Here is a 17,193-nt window from a genome sequence, read left to right as displayed (position 1 = left end):
CATTAGGGGAGCTAATGAGGCATTCTGGGCTACACTGCTATCCATCTGTTCCACTGGCGCCAGCCAATGCAATTCTTTATATATGGCCAAGACTGGGGTTTAGATGAGGGCTAGTTAGCATCAACTCAATCCAGACAAGAGAGAGGAGATGCCAATAAGGTGATGAAACAACAAAGAGAAATAGTGGAGGTGATACCTGGCACCTGGGTAAAAAGTCTCTTGGAGCCTTTGCTGTTTCTAGATCTCAAGCCAGCAGTGATGTCCCTGAGTGCTTCTGTCCACCTGTGCTTGTCTAGGAGGTGGAAACTTTTTCTCTTGAAGCTGGACCTCATTTCAGTAATTCAGGCCTTTGCTCTCTAGGTTGAATCACTGTAATGTGCTATACAGATTGAGTTCCTGAAAAGCATTTAGAAACTTCAGATAGCACAGAACGTGTTTCACATAGGGACCATATTACACCTGTGTGCCACATAAAAAAATTCAAGGTGGTTGGTTTTGACCTCTAAATCTTTTTGTGGTTTGAGTCTCTTATAACTCAGAAACCACCTACCTTCTCATTGTGTTCTCCACAACAGCCGAAATCAGACATTGCACTTGGGTTAATAACCCTCAGTTTTAAACCTCTGGGGAGCTATGTGCAGGCTGTTCTTAGTGAGGGGTCATCAACTTGGATTCAGTTTCCTCCACACACACCCTCTCCTTTCCCCTCCAACTTGGTCCAACAGGGTCTGAGGTTTTTGTATTTCTGGGCAGGCTGCAAGGCTCATTTGCTTACCCAGGGGAGTTGGAAGCTTGGGGGTTGATGGAGAATGACTTTGTGATATTAGTTAGCATTGGTTTAGCCTTCAATGCCAATGAATTTATTGCTATTTATTGTGAATATTCTTGGAGGCAATTCAATATTTTATAAATAGGACAACTGTAAATGAAAAAAGTATAGAGGATGGTGCCCTTGCACTTAGTGGACACTGGAGGGAGCTACAGCACTCCACATATCCTAGTTCACTATGATTACATTTCATATACCTTCAGAGCTAGGGTCCCTAGTCAATTTAATTTTTTATGGCTCCTCCTTTAAACCTCGCTCTGCTTCTGAGTGATCTGGTTCTGCACCTCTTTAGTTGGGAGGTTTTGGGGGAAGAAGAATCTGTGATTTTTCTCCACAGTCCTTCCCCATGAAACTTGATATTTCAGGAGATCTGATCACCTCCAGGAAACTCAAAAATCTCCCTCTATTTCTGCCTATCTCCCCTCTTTCTCTCACTCGGCTGCAGGCATCTTACCCCAGCAAAGTAGATCTGGGGGACCTCCAAGTTAACCTTGGTGGATGCATGTCATGATATGGGTGACTCGAGGGAAAAGTGCCAACCCCAGTGACCCAATATAATGCTAGGGGGTGCTGTGCCACAGGGAAACTCTCCCCTCTGAGTCATAGGAGTGTTCAGATCCCCAAAGCTTTAGTGTGGTTTGATGGGGTTCCACGTGTCAAGGAGTAGTGTGAATGGCTCAGCAAGGGGTGTTCTTCCCTCTTGAGTCAGTACTGACCCTAACGTCATAACATGTTGCTAGGGAAGTTGTCATGCAGGCAATGTAATATTTTCATTGCAAAACAAAACCAACTGCCCTGGGGCAATTCAAACTCTCATGATGCTTTCCACCCCAGAGATCACTGCTTTTCAGTGAGCGGGCGAATGATCCCTGAGTATAAAGTCTGTAATGCATTTGGGAAGCCATCAGTTTCAGCTAATTTCATTCTCTCTATCTCTGCATCTCCCTGGCCTTCACATACACTTGTAACTTAATGCCTGGTTACTATGTCTCAGCAATGAGAAATTAATGAGTTTCTGTAACCTGTTTCAATGTAACACTGTGTGTTCATTTGAGTCAGGGTAGGCAAGGGGAATATTCCTGGGAGCCAGAAAGTTTCTTATAGGATCGATTATTACTTGAGCTCTGATACCATCTTTTGAGTCATTCCCCTATTGTGCCCTGTGCTGGCAGTAGAGATGGACCTAAGCCACAGAGTTCAAAGCCAGATCCAATCTTCTCCTAAATTTGGGGTATTTAGATCGGGGCTTGTGTTCACCCCAGTCTAAAGATGGGGACAGCTATGAAATTCACATCTTCAAAGTTCAGGGGAGTTTGGTCCTGATCCTTTTCTGTTTCGCAGGTGATTGTACCTTTACTGTGATGGCCTTGAGGATGTAGAACTCTCTCCACCTGGACCTCTGCTTCATCAAGACCAGTTCTGATGGGCTGGAAAACCCTTCTGGGAGCCCACAAGGGAGGCTGAGAGTGTTCAGCCAATATGCATTCAGCTCCTCACTCCTGCAGCTTCACATACCATAGCCAAGCATCCTTCTTTGTCACATGGGATGCAAAGCCCCCATGTTTGGCCAAGTGTGTTGAAATTCTCAGAGCTCAGACATATCACCTCCCCCCACCCCCCTCAGTGAGATAGGAGGAAGTTGTTCCAGTGTTTCCTTTCCTCCCTAGCTCCCTGCTTGAAGGCTTCCTCCTCCTTTCTTCCTGGGAGCTTCTTCTGCCCAAAGGAGGACTTCCTTTCCAACCCCCAATCCAATGCATGTTCTTACTCAGTGTATAGCATCTTTTAGAATTGCCACTTCCTGGAGCTGTACTGGTGTAAAACATATATACACACACATTAAGGGGTTGCTATGGAGTAATTTACCTCAGTTTTGAACTAGGGTAAGTTGCAGCAGTGCAGAATGATCTGCACCAGCATAAACCATGTCGACATTAGATGTTTGCACTGGTGCAGCTCCCAGATGGCTACAATTCCAGTGTTGTCAAGGCCTAAATGTAGACTTCACTGATGTTTTAATCATTCATCTCTTTTATCTAACTCTGCAGCTATCTTTGAAGTGCCCCAGTAGCTCACAAGAGTGAGGAGGAGAGGGAGAGGGGGCACTTTGTAGAAAAGATCATTTTTATTGTCCACTAATAATATCCTCATCTGTAGTTGTTCCTTCATTTAGAATTAAAAGGTGTGTTAATCCCATCTAAATGTGGCTGTGGAAAATATTTACATTCACTTCAGAATATGTTTGTTTTGCTTAATAAAAACACTTAAAAATTCAAATGATCTCCTCTCATCAATCTATTCCCCTCTCCTTATAGATCACTCTTCAGCTCCCTCTTTCCTTCTGTCACTTGTGTCCTTCACTGTCTTTCTTTGTTTCTTCCTGTGTGTGTTTTTTTTTTATTGTTTTGTTCTGTATCTGTCTTTTCTCTCTCCCTGTTTTTTCTTCCTCTGTTCCTCTTCCCCAGCCCTTTCTCTCTTTTCTGTGCTCTTTCTTATGGTTTCTCTTGCTGTATGTATCTTTTTGTACCTCTCTCACTGTCTGTCTCCTTGGTTTCCTTTCTGTCACTTTCACTGGAATGTTGGCAGAGACATTATTTTCAAAGAAACACAGGAACTGACTGACTAAATAAAGTATCTAGGAATGGGGCAGGAGGTTTCTGTTCTAGAAGGGTCTGTATTCCAAGAGCCCCTTCTCCCTTTTTAGCAAAGGAGACTTACATTCCATGCCCACCCACAATCCCATTCAGAGTCAGGATCTCCCCCTCCACTCGCACACAGACCTTGGCCAGGAGTGATGGATTGCACTGCAGTAAGGGCTGGGATCACTGCAGGCAAGGGAGGAGTAGTCACACTGCCAGCATCAGGGCAGGAAGGAGAGAGTGGGGACTGAGCACAAGAGGAGAGGGGGCGGAGATGTCTGGGAGGGTGTGTGTTGTGCGTCTGCAGACTACTGCACCATTCTGACTTTGGCTGAGCATCTTGGAGAGCAGAGGTCTGAAAGATAGAGCCAAAAGAGGCACAAGGCAGAATGAGCTCTGGCAGCAGATGGAGGCTGCCACAAGGGCAATAGGAGAATGGCTGAGAGAGAGAGAAATGAATGCATTCTTATGTGGTACAATAACCATATAACAATACACAATAGTACTAGAGCTCTCTCTATTTCTGTTGCTGAAACTATAGCAGGCAGGGCTATGGCATAAATGTAGAAACATACAAAAGGTCAAATGATGCATACTGAACAGTATATTAAACATATTTTCACTGTACTCAAGAGGAAGATGACAATATGATCTTTGGCCAGAGTCAAGGTGCATCAGTAGAGCTATGCATAGGTCTCAGTGTAGGAATAGCAGGAGGTGCTGCGGGTTAAAACCAAGATGAAAGAGCTGAGCTGCTGGGGGTGGGGTAAGAGGAAGCATGATGGAATAACAGGAGGCGCTGCAGGTAAAGAGTGAGGTGCATAGGAGGAACTGGTAGCTTGAGGCAGGACTGGACTAGCAAGGAGTGCTATGGGTCAGGATTGAGGGGGCACTGGAAGAGTTTTGGGTGGGGTTCCCAGGACTGCAACACCTTGTGGAGCTGGTAAGGCCGGAACTACTGACGTTCTTTGAAGCGGGTGGGGATGGTGGGGGAAGAGTTGGCTGAAAAAGTTTATGCCCTCATGAATTCTGGCAGAGGCAACGAGAACATGCTCCCTTTGCTGGATGCATTTATAAATAGAAGATGACCCCCCACCCACACATACACAGTAGCAATTACAATGAATATAGCATGGATAATTTTTGCCTAGCACATTTCCCTTCCTCCCTTTTCTCTTCCTTTCTTTCCTTTCTGCCTCTGTTTTTTTCTCTATTTTCTCCATCTGTTTCTTACTCCCTGTCCAGATTTCTTTCTGGCTGCTTCCTCTCCCCTTCTTTTAACATCTTGCACTACATTCTTTCATCATCCTTTCTTCATCAGCCTCTCTGTCATTTATTTCATCCATCCTTTTCTATCCCTTCATCTTACTCTCATTTCTTCCATCAATTTCTTTCTCTCCCCTCAGGCTTGATTCTCCACTGCCTACACCATGTGACATCTTACACACACACCATTTTGCCCAGATAAAAATAACAACCCCGAGTTCAAAGCAGTGGAGAAACAAGCCCGGAATCTCTTCTACTTTCTTTCTGTTGGAGACACATGAGAAGATCTCACACAGGCATGCATGGGAGATACAGATGGTGGGGGGAAGGACTGTAAGGAGATTGAGGGTGTGTCTGGTATTCATGCAATCAGCCTGCAGGAGGCTGCCTGGCCCCTGCAACTCCTCCCAGTGACTCCCACACAATTCCCTTTCCTCTGTTTCAGATGCTTCTCACACGCTCCCCGCTCTGGCCATTCCCCCCTCCCACCACCATCCTTTGCCGACATCACACTGCACCAACTACAGCTGCCAGCTGCAGTGACCTACTTCTGCCCACTCTGCAAAGTATCTCTTTCTCCTCCAAACCTTCACTGGCTGCAGCAGAAGAAAAGGGAGCAGAGTCACTCCACACCCCAATCAACCTCCTAATAATTGCTTGTGTAATGCTCCCCCCACAGGGAATAGAAGATCCTAGAGACACCCCCCTGGTCCTGACAATTTGCTGCTTCTGTTTAGTGCAGGCAAAGGGCACTGAACATATAACCAGGAGACAGTTTAAAGAGAATCTGATGGAGTGATCACTCCCTGCAATGAGTTTAGTCTCAAAAGCTCCTCACCCCCATCTAACTCATCGTCTAGTGCAATTGTCATACCAGATGTAAAACATCATGGGAACTGGGATAACCCCAGGGGCTCTTTAACATGCTCTATAAAGCCCTTTGGCTCATAGGGCAAATGTTTATCATCCCTTTTCCGGTCCTGCCCCTAAGACACAGCACTCTGCGCCTGCATCAAACCATGCCCACCAACCCTTGAAATACCATCAACATTCAGCGAAGGACAATGTGGGAAAGAGATGGAGGCCCAGAACAAGACAGTCAAACAGAGAAAAGAGAATAGATGGCAAGAACAAGAGAGGGAGAGACAGAAAGAAGGAACTTTCCCAAGGCTGAAATAGAGAAAGAAAAAAGTAGAAAGAAACAGAAAGTGAGAGAAGGAATTAGAGAAGAGAGAGGGCCAGAAAGATGCAAGGGGGGAAAGAGGCCTGAAGGAAAGAATGATAGAGAAAAAGAAAATGAGAAAGACATGGAGAGATAGAAAAAGAGGGAGAGAGATGGGGATGCAGAAAATTGAAAAGAAAAGGACAAGGTTGATGATAGAGGATACATAGAAGCCCATCCCACCGTCCACCTTCTACATCTTGGGGTCTCATCAAAAAAACCCTCTCAAAGTGCTGCTGAACACCTCAAACTGCCACCATCAATCGCAGCCCATTTCTGTGCCCCCTAAATTAAACTTGCTCTCAAAGGCCACCATATTCCTCCCATCTCTCTAACTCCCCAGTATTATTTCCTTTCCCTGCAGTGCCATTTTAGCAGCAGCTGCACTGTTCTTCCTCATGGGACTGACTACTGGCTGGCTAAGCAGTGGACTTGAGATCAATCTATGTCAGTGGTTATCAAATGTATGTGATTGGGTCCCCCTTCTTTGTATCTGTAGTCATTCCCCCACCCCCTCCCCAAGTACATATACCACCACCCAGCTCTGAAGGCAGAATGCAGAGCAGCAGCTGCTAGCTGACCACCCAACTCTGAAGGCAGCGCTGAGCCAGCAGGAGCACAGAAGTAAGGGTGGCAATGTGAAAAGTTATATTCACCAGTATCACGTTTCACAGCAGACTTTGCACCCCATTGCCACCCTTACTTCCTCACTGCTACTGCCATCCTGGAGTTGACAGCTGGAGCTCCGTCCTCTCCTGGTGTGGGATTTGTGGGGACTAGGGGAAGGAGAGCCAGAGCTTCGGCTGCCTTCTGGTGAGGGATGGGGTGGGGGAGAAGGAGAGCCCAAGCCTGGCTGGCGGGGCTCCAGCTGTTCCCTTTATCCCTGCCTCCTGGGTGTGCATGGCCCTTCTGCAGGAGCCCCAGCCACCTGGGGCTGACAGCCAGAGCTCTTACACACACACACACACACACACACAAAGCACACAGCTGGCGCCTCCTTTGACACATTCCCGCACCTCCCTTGGGAGGCGCTCCCCCCATAGTTTGAGAACCGTTGATCTACATGATTCTCCAATTCTATCCCTATGTGTCTATTTGTAACTCTGTCTGCCTGATGATCTCTTTCCCTTTTTCTAAAGTACACAAAAGTATGGTATCACAAGCTTCTGGCCTTTTTAAGTTACCAGCCAAGCAAAATGTGCTGTCTAGTCCCCACACCCTGAGCCCTCAAATGGCTATAATCAGACAGGGTAAGCCTTGTTGTGTCACATCTAGCCCATTTCTCCGGGGACCAGTGCAGGACGACAGTTACTTTCCAGGGTTTTGTCCACTAGTCCTAGTTTTAAATGACATGAGCAAATCAACTTTCCTGGGGAGACTCTGTTCCACAATCTAACAGACCTTATCCCTGGGTTCAGTTCCATCCCATTATTTCTAGTTTACACCACACAATTCTTCTCCCTCCTAGGAGTCTGTGCCCTTCACATGCTTAACAGATGGGTTATGGTGCCCTCCCCAAGCCCATTAGTTAAGCTACACCCAGCTGTACAGATTGAATGTCTCCAGCTCTGGAATTCAGGAGGGGAAAGAAACAGGCACGAAAAAGAGAAAAAATTTAAATAGATATAAATTAGCAGCACCTTTTCCAGCTCCTCTCTCTCCTCCGCCTCCCTCCTTCTCCCCCCTGCTTCAGCCGATCTCGTCCCCCCCCCCCCGTCCCCCCCGATGCGGCCCCACCCGTCCTGCCTGCGTCTCTAAGTACCGCGTAGGCATTTTGTGAGCTAACTCGGTGATTCTGCCCAGCGCGCACTGAGCTCCGGGGAGAGATGGAGGAGAGCAGCGGGAGGGGGAAGGCAAAACGGGCGTTTAGCCATTCTGACTCTGACTGCAGAGACCGGGCTGCTGGGGCCGGTTCTAGCCGGCTGGCACTGGGTGATGTGCGGGCTGCAGGGAGCTGAGTTGCTACTGCCGTTGCTGCTTCACAGCTATTGCTGCAGGGGGAAGTATGGAGGGTTTAGATGCGCACATACAATACAGTGCACATAAACAACCAGCTTACACGCTGCTACACCATGCAATGACACAAATGCAGTCACGTACTCACACTAAGCAAGGCTAATGTACGCATACTCACACTGTAATATACTCACACGCACTCCTTCGTGAGCACTCCTATACAATAATATACTGGCACGTACGCTAGTGCACCCCCACGCACTAACACACCCAGTCACATAGCCACGTGCACACTAACATCCCATGCACTAAGAAAAGGAGGACTTGTGGCACCTTAGAGACTAACCAGTTTATTTGAGCATAAGCTGTAGCTCAGGAAAGCTCATGCTCAAATAAATTGGTTAGTCTCTAAGGTGCCACAAGTGCTCCTTTTCTTTTTGCGAATACAGACTAACACGGCTGCTACTCTGAAACATCCCATGCACTGACATGCTCAACATCATGCACCCCTGCACACTAGTACACCCCCACCCTTTCAATCACAGACAAATGCCCTCTTATACACCCTGATTATAGCAGGGGCTATAGTGAAGGTTAAAACTAGGTTTCTGTTTAAAGCGTGACTCTAGTAAGTACTCTAAAAATCTACACTGTTCTCAGATTGTTTTTGTATTCATAGTCACACATAGTCACAATAGCCACCCAAGTGATTACACATGGTCACATGACAAGCCTACCCATATGCACATGTACATGAGAGCGCCAAATAAATTAATCTCTATCCGTGGGTTGCAGATCATAGAAATGAATTGCCTGCTCTCAACCTTTCTTCCCATTCTGCAACTCCCCATTCACCTTCCTGTCTCCAGACTTCCGTGCAATTTCCCTCTGCCATTCCCTCCTAACACTGATTTTTTTTGCTCCTCCCCTCCCTAGGGTCAAGTGGTTTCCTCACTGATTTGTTATACATACTGATGTGCAGTTGGCACACTCCTAACCCTAGCCTGTCATGTGAAAAAGCACAACACAGTAGGTGGAAGTAGGTTTGTCACACACATGTGGTTGCTGCGTGGAGAGGGTCTATCATAAACGTGTGGACATTGGTTGGGAACATCTGTCACACAGTGGGGTACAGCAGGGTTGGGAGTGTGATTGCCATCATGGGCATAAGGAATGTAGGGCAATGGGCTGGGTTTCTCCTAGGTGAGGTGGGAGTTGGATGGTGTGTCACATATGGGGGCACAGAATAATAGGCTGGTTGTGTCTCATGCACTGGAGAGGAGGTTACTGAGTTGAGTATCATAGCCTTGAACAGGGGTGGTCAACCTGAGCCTGAGAAGGTGCCAGAATTTATCAATGTACATTGCCAAAGAGCCACAGTAATAGGTCACAGAGTAGCAGCTGTGTTAGTCTGTAATCGCAAAAAGAAAAGGGAGACTAACAAATTTATTTAAGCATAAGCTTTCATGAGCTACAGCTCACTTCATTGGATGCATTCTGTGGAAAATACAGTGGGGAGATTTATATACATAGAGAACATGAAACAATGGGTGTTACCATACACACTGCAACCAGAGTGATCACTTAAGGTGAGCTATTACCAGCAGGAGAGTTGGGGGGGGGGGACGACCTTTTGTAGTGATAATCAAGGTGGGCCATTTCAAGCAGTTGACAAGAATGTCTGAGGAACAGTGGTGGGTGGGATAAACATGGGGAAATAGTTTTACTTTGTGTAATGACCCATCCACTCCCAGTCTCTATTCAAGCCTAAGTTAATTGTATCCAGTTTGCAAATTAATTCCAATTCAGCAGTCTCTCCTTGGACTCCATTGCAATTAATTTGCAAACTGGATACAATTAACTTAGGCTTGAATAGAGACTGGGAGTGGATGGGTCATTACACAATGAACACACACACACACACACACCCCGGCCCATTGGAAAGTTGGCACCTGTAGTTCCAGCCCGGGAGTTTGTGTCTATACAAGGAGCAGCATATTAACTTCTGAAGAGCCGCATGTGGCTCCGGAGCCACAGGTTGGCCACCCCTGGTTTTGAATGAGGATGTCTGGTGACTAATAGGGTGTGTCATAGCTAAGAGGCATGGGCATGCATGGGTGGTACTGAACAGGGGCCTTTGCCTTGCCTTCTATTTCTTATTTATTTATTGCATCATCCAAACAGGCAGAAATAGTACTATGTTACGTAGGTGACCAACTGAATAGTTAAGGTAAACATTTCACAAGAAAGAACTCATAGCCTGAAATGTATTGGCATAAACCTTTGGGCAAATACTTGTGAAAAACATATGCATTCACTACAATCCAAATAGATTTGAAAAGGATTAGTGAACAGAAAAAGAAGCATTAATGTATTTCCAATTAACTGTTCCAACATTTCCATCAGTACCAGAATGTACAGACAGGAGTTTTCCACCACATTTCTTATCAAAATCCAACACATCCAATGATACACACACAGAAGAGTTTATATATGAAGCCTTCTGACATGCTAATAACACCCTCTAAATTTGGGACTAAGTTGTGTTTCAAGACCAAAGTGCTGTCTTGCATTTTTAGTGATCCTAGTGTCAAGAGATGTTTCATGAAAGCAACTATGAAATCTTATTCCAGATACACAGAGGTTCTGGAACAGTCCTTACATTATACATATCAGGCATTATACCACGTCTTGCTATCAACATAAGCTGAGCAAGGGAAAAAGCAAAAAGAAAGGTGACCATGATGCTCACTGTGCAGTGGGGTCCATTATTCATTAATTAGCTTTTGTCCAATTAGAGTTAATAATATTATATTGATTGCCCTAATGGTAAAGCTGACATTGTTCTCTGGTGCATTAGCACAGAGGGTAAAGGTTACCATAAAACTTTCTGTTTGAATCATCCCCATTTCTTTGACTTAGGACCAGGCCTGTAGTTGCTGAGAGAGACCTCACCTTCATCAGCCTAAAAAGCTTTGTTTTCCTCAAGAGGGAATGTACAACACCCCCATCGAGTTCATTTGCCCAACAGCACAGGAGCAACAAGGACTGAACTCTTCACGGTCTCTCCATCCACTGCCATATGAAGGGCCCTACCAAATTCAGGGTCCATTTTGGTCAGTTTCACAGTCATAGGGTTTTTAAAATTGTAAATTTCATTATTTCAGCTATTTAAATCTGAAATTTCATGGTGTTGTAATTGTAGGTAATCTGACCTAAAAAGGAGTTGTGATGGGGGAGGAAGGTTGCAAGATTATTGTAGGGGCGGTATGCTACTGCTACCCTTATTTATGCACTGCTGCTGGCGGCGCTGCGGCCTTCAGAGCTGGGCAGCTAGACAGTAGTGGCTTCTGGCTGGGAGCCCAGCGCTGAAGGTAGAGCCACAGCCAGCAGCAGCACAGAGAGGATGTCATGGGGTGGTTTTGCCACCCTTACTTCTGCGCTGCTGCCTGCAGAGCTGGGCCCTCAGTCAGCAGCCACCACTCTCCGGCCGCCCAGCTCTGAAGGCAGCAGTGCAGAAGTAAGGGTGACATGGTATGGTATTGCCACCCTTACTTCTGTGCTGCTGTTGGCAGGGTGCTGCCTTCAGAGCGGGGTACCTAGCCAACAGCCGCTGCTCTCTGGCCGCCCAGCTCTGAAGGCAATGCAGAAATAAGGATGGTGATAGTACGAACCCCCGCAACTCCCTTTTGGGTCAGGACTCCCAATTTGAGAAAACTGGTCTCCCCCATGAAATCTATATAGTATAGGGTAAAAGCACACAAAATACAGATTTCACAGTCCGTGACACGTTTTTCATGGCCATGAATTTGATAGGGCCCTAGCCATGTGCCAGGGAACAAGATTGACAGACAGGAGCCTCTGGCCTACCATCCCGACAAACAGCAGAAAGACCCTTCGACTGTCTACAGACAAGGGCTTAACTCCCAGATAGTGAAACACTCTCCTGAGGACAGGCTACCTCAGCCCAGCCCAGCATCAGAACAAGGTTGTCGGTCCAGCAGTCAAGGAATGTGTGTGATAGAGTTCAATGTACCTCAAGTCCAGCAGCCAAACAACAGGTAATAAGGACCTCCATCTTAAGGCTACATCTTCCATTCCAGAGAGACAGGCAGGTAGGTGGAAGGATGGGCACAAGTTCAGTATCAGAACACAGCTTGTGGGTGATGTCCAGCAGTAACTCCCAGACCTGGGCTCTCACCTGAGGTCAGAGGACCAGGCTGAGAGATCCCAGCAGGCTTGAGAGGGAGCTCAGCAGCTTTGTGTTCACCATACTGAGATTCTTTCCAATAGTCAGAGCTCCTTCCTCCTTTTCATACTCCTCATAAGCAAATTTTCATACATACGGACAAAATTCCACTTATTCCATGATTTCCCCACTGTGGAATTCATCCCTTGCCACAAAATTTTGCTCCAGTAGCTCAGCTTTTATTTCAAAACAAATATGGTTTTAGTCATTAGGATTGCAAAGACAACTTCAAAAATGTGAACCAAGCATGAACGGATGTAGTGACGCCTGCTTTAGGGCTTGTCTATATGGAGAAATTTACCAGTATAATTTATACTACTGCCAATACAGTAGAACTTCAGAGATACAAACACCAGAGTTACAAACTGACCAGTCAACCACACACCTCATTTGGAACCAGAAGTACACAATCAGAGAGCAGCAGAGACCAAAAAAAAAAAAAAAAAGGAAATACAGTACAGTACTATGTTAAACGTAAACTATTAAAAAAATGAAGGGAGAGTTTAAAATAAAGATTTAACAAGGTAAGGAAACTGTTTCTGTGCTTGTTTCATTTAAATTACGATAGTTAAAAGCAGCATTTTTCTTGTACATAGTAAAGTTTCAAAGTTGTATTAAGTCAATTTTCAGCTGTAAACTTTTGAAAGAACAGCCATAATGTTTTGTTCAGAGTTACGAACATTTCAGAGTTACAAACAACCTCCATTCGTGATGTGTTTGTAACTCTGAGGTTCTACTCTATAACCAGTATAACTAGAGTGCTATAATTATTTTTCCCTGTGTTGACACGCCCTTAAACTGCAGACAGCCTGAAATGATAGCTCTGAGACATGTGAACTCAGTGCAGAGTTCAATTCCTAAAAAGAGAAGTGCCGGATAGCAAAATTTCACTACAAAGGTGCTGGCCACCCATACTGCAAAATACAGAGGGAAATAAATAACCAATAATCATTAGTTCACTTAAAATTTATCAGAAGCATGAATGCTATTCCAGCTCCCCAAAAAAGTGCTGGGGTGACATCTGGGGCATTCTTGCATGCTTTGAACAGTAAGTCAGTGCAATCATTAACTCTGTTTTCCCAAGATGCTACAGAATTCAGCAATTTTGTCGCATAATTTGCCATTTTGTTGCAGCCAGGTGCCCAGCATTTTTGGTTTTGTTGTTGTTTGTGTCCCTACCCTGCTGGGACTTGCCTGCAGCTTTCTCTTGCTCTTCAGCTTTCCCCACAGCAGTGAATTAAATGGATTATATAGTACATCTTTCCTGTACTGCTAAATGGAGCAAGGCAGCAGGATGCCATGGAGACAGAACTGGCATCCAATTTGCAGCCATGGAATAGGGAAACTGGAAGGGTAGGCAGCCAACCTGGGCTGTCTGGAGAACAGTGCTTCAGATGAGGCCTAGGCAATTAAGGACATAGGCCACTGAAGTCAACTGAGCTCCCCTCTTCTATGGCGCACATTTGGAAGGAGGTTCTGAGCCAGACTGCTTGGACAACAGCCTGGGAACTGAGGCCTGGGGAGTGGAGCCAGGTTGCTTTGGAGAGCCCAGCAAACAAACATCTTCAAAAAAGTCACTGTTGAAAATAATCAACAATGTTTACATCAGTGAGTATTTTTAACTGTGAGCCATACATCTGGCTGGGGGAGGCAGGGTAGAAGGAGAGGGGCTAGGAATAAAGAGTATTACATGGTAGTAAAATAAATTTGCATTGCAGTAGAGTTTTGGGGTTTCTGCCAGATAATTTGGGGGTTGATGCTGCAGAAAATGGGCCCATCATGCCACAGAGTACATGGAGTCTTTTGTATGGAATATGCATGACACACCCGTATCCAGGCGATCCCTGCGGCTGCAGGATTCACAGCTGGAATGGCTCTGGGTGTGTCATGTATGCTGATGGTAGTTGGAATGGGTTTTTCATCCATGGGGACATAGACAGCATCAGTCATTCAGGTGGAAGAGCAGGGCACTTGGTTGAGATGGGTCTATCACATGCTTGGGAGGTGGAGAGAAGCAGGATGGACGTGTTACATGCATGGCAGTGTGGCTGTTTGGGTGTATCACACATTGGGGACAAGGCATTGAGATAGGTATGTCACATTTGTGAATGCTAGAGATGGCAAGTTATGTGTGTCACATCTTTGGTGGAGTCAGGCAGTGATTGGGCATACCTCAGAAGGCACAGGTTGAGAGTATTACACATGCAGGCTGGTGGGTTGGGAATGTCACACATGACAGAGCAAAGGGTGGTAAGTTGGGCATATCAGATGTGTGGTGATGAAGGTCAGCCATCTGGATGTGTCACATGTAAGGGTGTCCAGAGGTAGATTGGTAGGAATCTTATCTCTGTGGGAATGTGGGGTCGCAGGATGGGTGTGTGTGTCACGGTTTTGATAGTGTGTTAGATGTTAGACACGAGTGGCCAGTTAAGTGTATCATATACTCATTGTGATGCTGTGCAGTGTATTGGATGTTTCAGATGTGGGGGAGCATAGGACAGCTAATGTTTTGGGCATGTCACGCATGTGAGGGAATGAAGGGCAGCATTGGTGTATTGGATGCATCACACATGGGATAAAAGGTATGAGGGAGGAATGTTACATTTGTATGGATGGGCCTGGGACAGCATGTTGGGAGTATAGGTTGGTGCGAGTGGGAGTGCATGGGGACAACAGATGATGCGTTAGGTGTGTCATGTGATGGCAAAGGATGTCTAGTGTGTTGACGTTTGGGGATATGGGTCAGGACAGTCAGTATGTTAGGTGTGTAGTACGTGTAGTGCATAGAGGGTAGACAATTAGGTGTATCACAAGTGTGGGTATGAGGGGAAGCATGAGAGGTGTGTCACACATGTTGGTGGGCAAGGGGCTGGCTACTGTATTGGGTGTGTCAGAAGAACCATTTATTGCCAACAGTATTACTGTGTCAGGCACATGGGTGAAATGGGGTGGTGTCTGTGTGTCACGCTCATGTCAGTCTGTGTGAAACATGGTGGGTAGGTGATGGCAGGCGTAGTGGGTGTGTCGCTCAGGTACGGGTAGAGGTGACTGGGTGTGTCATACGTCAGGGCAGCAGGATGGGTGTCTCACACTTGTGTTGGCCATGCAGGGTGGTGGGCTGGGAGTGCCCAACAGGGCAGTGGGATGGGTGTGTCACGGGGGGGCAAGAGGGTCACACGTGGCTTGGCTGAGTTGGGTCAGGCGTGTCCCACATGCGCAGGGCGTGCAGGGTGGCATGTCACACGCACTTAGCCTGGGGCCTCACACTCAGAACAGGCCTGTGACAGGCAAGCGGGGTGACCAGGAATAACCTGGGGCTACCTCTGGGTTGGAGGCTGGTGAGAGGGGCGGGGCCGGAGTGGGCACTGCACAGAGTGACGGTTATTCCCGCCCCGGGCTCTGTTGCCCCGGCGCGCTGTGGCGCGTGGGCTGCTGGAGGCAGCGCGGGCTGCAGGACGGGGGCGGATGCCTCGGCGCCTCTCGCGCAACCTGAGGCAGCCGCGAGCCGCTGCGGCGCCGAGGGGGGATTCTGCCCAGTGCGCGTGCTCGCCCAGCGGCCACCCCTCTCGTATGTTAGCGTTCGCGGCCTCGCGCGCTCCCGCTGGGCCGGCTCAGTCGGGCCCCAGCCAGCGCAGGAGGCGGCGGCGGCTCTGCGAGTGGAGCATCCGCAGCAGGAGCAGCGGGGGGAGGAGGGCGCAGCAGGGAACAGCCGAGTCCGGGCTGCCGCCGCTCCCCGTCAGAGGGGGCGGGAGAGAGCGGAGGGGGCCGAGGGAAGGGGCGACCGTCACCCCCTCACCCAGCGTCGCCGAGCGACTCCTGCTCTGGGGGGAGGGGGCGAGTCTCCACGGGGCCCCTTCCAGCAGCCCGGTCGCCGCGCCGCGCCGCGCCCCCAGCCTGGAGGGCGGGCTGGGCCGCTGGGGACCTCGGGGGGCGGTTGTTCTTTCCAGCCTGGTTGTAGCGGGTGTGAAGGCCAGGGGCGTGTGTGGCGGGGACCTCAACTGCGGACCAGATGGGGGACGTTTGGGCGGGTTGATTAGCTGCCCTAAGTAGCATGAATAATTTGGGGGGAGGGAGGGCTGCTGTGGATAGCTATTGCTGGGGGCATGGCCGGGAGCCTCTTTCTCGGTGGGTGGGTTAATTAGTGGCCGGTTTTCTCGGGATTATCCCTCTTTTCTCTCCATTTCCCCCCTGGTTTCCACTGGTTTAGTTGGGTCCCATATGTGTATTTTACACTGTCCCTGGCGGAGAAGGGGAGAATTTTAAATTCTCCATCCCCAACTTTCCAACCATCACACACAATCCTGCCCGGGAGGACAGAAGCAGCGGCCAGGTTTGTGTCTTTAAAAAACCACGTTTCTTCTGGCTTGAATTTGAAATCGTGCTGTGTCCTCCACCTCAGACTCATATCCGCTGTGATAATTCTGTATCTGTGTGGTATTTATTTGTGTGCTTTAATATCTGCATTTACGCACTCGTGCTTGCAGGCGTCTGTGTATATTCACATGCATCAACGTGTAAACAGATATTAAAACCTTTTTGTACATAAAGGTATGCAAATATGGGGGTGTTTTTTGTATGCTTTTAATATGTTTGCATTGAATCACATACTTCTAACAAAACCCTTTTAACTGGGTTTCTTTTTCTCTTGTTGCCTTTTTGATTTTTAAAAGGATAATTGTGTAGCGTTAACTTCTAGGATCAGGCACTTACGATATATAGTGCCAAGGACGATGAACAGGCTGTACAAGTATTTAATTTTATAATAATTAAATGTATTGCGTCATATAAGCAAACGCTTTTTAGAAATTAATTTTATCTTTTGGTTATTTGCTTCTGTTTAGAAACCACTGGGCTTTAGGAGGTTGTGATTTCATTCACATGAGTATGCTTCTGACCTTAAACATGGTTCTGTTAATCTAATTTTTGTCTTGATTGGGTTCAAAATGTGATATTTAAAGTGTGTAGAATAAAATTTTATTCTTTTAAAGCATAGAATTTTCTGCCTGTATTAAGATAGATAGATTTATCTGCATTA

General features: G+C 47.0%; 2 protein-coding genes across 5 annotated transcripts in view; one reads left to right on the top strand and one right to left on the bottom strand.

The window, feature by feature from the left end:
* Positions 1-8,119, bottom strand: part of MFAP5 (microfibril associated protein 5) — a 44,388-nt gene extending 36,269 nt beyond the window's left edge. Inside the window, exon 1 of one of the 2 annotated variants that reach the window (XM_073313684.1) lies at positions 8,104-8,119. The gene's annotated coding sequence lies outside the window, so the exon portion shown is untranslated. Of the gene's footprint in view, positions 1-7,593; positions 7,643-8,103 lie in introns of those variants that run through there. The other variant, XM_073313675.1, reaches the window with a different exon arrangement.
* Positions 8,120-15,585: 7,466 nt separating this feature from the next.
* Positions 15,586-17,193, top strand: part of RIMKLB (ribosomal modification protein rimK like family member B) — a 66,455-nt gene continuing 64,847 nt past the window's right edge. The window contains exons 1-2 of one of the 3 annotated variants that reach the window (XM_073313651.1): positions 15,586-15,726; positions 16,366-16,488. The gene's annotated coding sequence lies outside the window, so the exon portion shown is untranslated. Of the gene's footprint in view, positions 15,727-15,748; positions 16,489-16,573; positions 16,707-17,193 lie in introns of those variants that run through there. The other 2 variants (XM_073313642.1, XM_073313661.1) reach the window with 2 other exon arrangements.

Source organism: Lepidochelys kempii, chromosome 1, assembly GCF_965140265.1.
Source record: "Lepidochelys kempii isolate rLepKem1 chromosome 1, rLepKem1.hap2, whole genome shotgun sequence".
In the NCBI taxonomy this organism is placed as follows: Eukaryota; Metazoa; Chordata; order Testudines; family Cheloniidae; genus Lepidochelys; species Lepidochelys kempii.
Note: the sequence above shows the minus strand (reverse complement) of the source record. Positions and strands in the feature narration are given on the sequence as shown.